This window comes from Peromyscus leucopus, chromosome 16_21 (genome assembly GCF_004664715.2).
Source record: "Peromyscus leucopus breed LL Stock chromosome 16_21, UCI_PerLeu_2.1, whole genome shotgun sequence".
Taxonomy (NCBI): Eukaryota; Metazoa; Chordata; class Mammalia; order Rodentia; family Cricetidae; genus Peromyscus; species Peromyscus leucopus.
In genome coordinates this window covers 66,782,222-66,786,278 of record NC_051084.1, presented here as the reverse complement: position 1 = coordinate 66,786,278, position 4,057 = coordinate 66,782,222, and the positions used below count along the sequence as shown (strand labels likewise).

The window sequence follows — 4,057 nt, the reverse complement described above, 5'->3', positions numbered from 1 at the left end:
ACTGGTTAAACTATAAGCATGAGGTTACTGATGGCTAACAGGATTCAGGGTATCTACAGAGACATAAATTTTTTACTCCCTATGTCCTGCTTTTGCTGAACCCAGGATATATTACATTCAGATTTATTGTTCCAGTCCTATTTTCCCATGAGTTTAATATCTGGTCAGTTGAGTCAATTACTCCCCATATCCTGTTTTACCAAGTCCAGGATATATAGATTTATTGTTTCACCCTTATCATCCCATGAGTTCAACTTCTGGTCAGTTCTAAAACAGCCGATCAGCAAATACCTTTAGAGGGGAGTTGGGGGGAGGGCATCTCTCAAGATGGCTACTGCTTTTTCCTTTCATTCCCTCCTCTCTTAGTATCTCAAGAACACCCAATCATGGGTTGTCAATACCTACCCCGAGTCAGACAGCACATTTTTATATCTTGGTTGAGGATCTCATATTGAGTTTGAGTCCTTTGCACTATTAATTGGATGGTCCCCAAGCTTTCTCTGATGAATTGCATCAACTTGTTTAAGAGGTGATGTCCAAAGGTTAATATGAGGGCTAGTAACAGTAGGGGTCTCAAAAGAGTGGAGATTAGAGTTGTTAGCCAGGGGGAACTATTATACCAAGATTCAAACCATTCCTGGCCAGCTTCCCTGTCCCCTTTTCACTGGTTGAGGCCTTCTCTTACTTTGGCCAAAGAGTCCTTAACCAGCCTGGAATGATCTATATAAAAACATCATTTCTCTCCCAGGACTGCACGTAGTCCCTCTTGTTGTAAGAATTGGAGGTCTGATCCTAGCCTATTCTGTAACATAACCTCAGAAATCGAGGTGAGGGATTCTAGTATCATCAGTTTAGTGGTATCCAAACAGGAATTATTATTTAGTTAAAGCATCGATGACATAAGAGCCAACAGTAATTAGCAGAAGGGCCAAAAGTCCTTATCCTGAAGGAACTTGAAAATGAGAATAGGGACCAGTTATCTCAGGTTCCCTATGACAAGAATTTTTTTTTTTTTTTGATCTAACATTCCAGAAAGGAATAAGAGCGACATTTTTGTTTCTGTAATTACTTCCTGCTGATGTTGGGACGTTGTTTTCAGGGCCCTAGAAAGCCAGAATGTTAGTCAAAAACAGGAGGGGATTTAGAAGCGTCTGGTTCATTGATCAGCTGAAGAAGGTCCATATCAGCTTTCAGCAAGTCCATGTGTCACAGGTTGAAGTCAATAGCCAATGCCTGGATGTGTCTGCCAGCCAAATGGAAGCCCACTGAAACAGTATAGACTAGAGACAAAAGTTAACTTATTTGGAATTTTTAGGCCCACAGCCTTAGTAAATATATTAGTGTTATCAATCAGTAGTGAAATACATATTGTAGAAAAAGCAGGTAATACGTATCTGTCTATAAATCTATATTCAGAAGATAACCAAAAGAAATCTAAAATCTTGAGCTCACAATCCAAACAATAAGCAGTCATTGCTCTATTAGCTTGTCAGAATTCTATTAATGTTAAATTCTGAAAGTTTTAAGTTTTAATGCAATGACAGTTAATTAATGCATTGATCAATGAATTGATAAGGTGACTGCAACCTCGTGGAAGACTCTGGTTACCTGATGTTTCTAAGCTGACAAACCAATCTACAGCTACCCCAACCTATGCCATCAGAGATCTGAGAAGGATAAATTTTACCTGAGTGCAGACTTCCCAATCTATTAAAAAATGACAGATATTATCCATTGCCTAGACCGCCATCATCCCAGGCTCCTGTAGTCTTCATAGCATTGGCAGGACAGGTGTCAGAACAGCATCAGTCTTGGCTGCCGGGCCCATAATGTTAAACTTCTCCCTGTGTAGAAGTAACTTTGGGAGAGATTAATCTTATCTTGTCAGTGTCTCATTTGTCCATTCTGGGCCAGATCCCTGGCAGCAGGTGCTGAGTCTAGGCATCGTCTTGTCATTGTTCCATATCTTCCTTGGAAACCTTGGGAGTTAATGATGGAAGCTGGGCGTCTCTGTTTGTTAGTGTAAGCTTTTTATTAAATAATTTAAACACCATATTCATCAGATCTTTGCCGGGTTTGAGGACCATTATCTATTAAATATGTCTGAGCCAAACAAATCTAGGCCTGACTTGAAAACATCTCTAAGTGAGGTAACAATAACCAGACCAATTTGTTATCCTGTAGATATATTAGTCAAATGGACCTCTTGGGTTCTGTTTTATTTATTTTTTTAATAACTTATAATTAAATAAAAATTAACAGTTTATGCTTTAAACAGGTATATGGATAGCCAGATGACTAGTATTAATTCGTATTCCTTAACATAGAGGACATGTAAACTCAAGACATTACTCCTCATATCCTGTTTTACCAAGTCCAGAATACATAGATTTATTGTTTCAGCCTTATCTTCCCATGAGTTCAACTTCTGGTCAGTTCTAAAACTGCTGATCAGTAAATACCTTTAGAGGAGGGTGGGAGAAGTGTCTCTCAAGATGGCTATTGCTTTTTCCCTTTCTGTGACCATTAATAAATCCTGTCAGGGTTGAGCAAAGTGCACACTGAGGAGGTTCAGCGTCCAGTACTGGTGTACTGAGTCTCTTCATTGGCATTAAGGAGCATGGCATGGGACCACAGTTTGAGATTCACACATACAGCTCAGAATGCTGGGTCTAAGTTGTAGATTTTATCAACACAATTTCCCTGAGCTGGAAGATGTAGTGATGGTGAACATAAGATCCATTGCTGAAATGGAGGTTTATGTCAGCTTGTTGGAATACAATAGCATTGAAGGCATGATTCTTCTTAGTGAATTGTCCAGAAGACGTATCTGTTCTATAAACAAACTGATCCGCATCGACAGAAATGAGTGTGTAGTTGTAATTAGAGCAGACAAAGAAAAAGGCTATATTGATTTGTCAAAAAGAAGAGTTTCTCCAGAGGAAGCAATCAGATGTGAAGACACATTCACAAAATCCAAAACTGTTTATAGCACACTTCACCATGTTGCTGAGGTACTAGAATACACCAAGGATGAGCAACTGAAAAGACTGTTCCAGAGGACTGCCTGGGTCTGTGATGACAAGTCCAAGAAACCTGGGTATGGTGCTTACGATGCCTTTAAGCGTGCAGTCTCAGATCCATCTATCTTGAATAGTTTAGATTTGAATGAAAATGAACGAGAAGTACTCATTAACACTATCAATGGGTGTTTGACCCCACAAGCTGTCAAAATTCAATCAGATATTGAAGTAGCTTGCTACGGTTATGAGGGAATTGATGCTGTAAAAGAAGCCCTGAGAGCAGGTTTGAACTGTTCTACAGAAACCATGCTCATCAAGAGTAACCTAACAGCTCCACCCAGGTATGTATGACAACAAAAATATTAGCGAGAACAGAAGGCCTCTCTGTTCTCAACCAGGCTGTGGCAGCCATCAAAGGGAAGACGGAGGAGAAGAGGGGTGTGGTCAATGTGCAGATGAAGCCCAAAGTGGTCACAGATACAGGTGAGACCGAACTTGCAGGCAGCTGGAACGGCTTGAGAGAGAAAACACAGAAGTAGATGGAGATGGTGATGCAGTAGAAATGGAGGCCAAAGCTGAAGACCAGCCTTGTGGAAATCAGTCCAATTTAAGGAACACGATGCAGCCTTCCTGGCTATAAACCCTAGGCTTGAAAGTTTTCCAGTGTTGAAGACTTCAAAGCTGAATATTTTTATTTCCAAGTATTTAAGTATTCAACACAAGAATCTAAATGCCCTCCCTCATGTCAGCTGTTTTCACGGAGATGCTCTAACACCTCACGCAGTTTTTAAGGGAGTGGCTTGATTTGACTGGAGACAAATCTTAAAGAGCAGTCCTAAAACGGAGCTCCCGGTTTCCATTTCTGATGTCTCTGGATTGGCACTCTTATGGTTCAGTGCCTCCATGAGATTTACCAGGGGCGCCCAGCATAAAGAGTCCAAACTTTCTATATAAAATGTATTCAAGAAAATGTATTCAAATAAAGTTCTGGGATAGTTAAAAAATAAATAAATAAATCTCGTCTAACATCTTGC

At 40.0% G+C, this 4,057-nt stretch overlaps 1 pseudogene; it reads left to right on the top strand.

Annotated features, from left to right (window-relative positions):
- Window positions 1–2,663: 2,663 nt before the first annotated feature.
- On the top strand, window positions 2,664–3,663 carry LOC114705382 (annotated as a pseudogene).
- The last annotated feature ends 394 nt before the right edge of the window (window positions 3,664–4,057 follow it).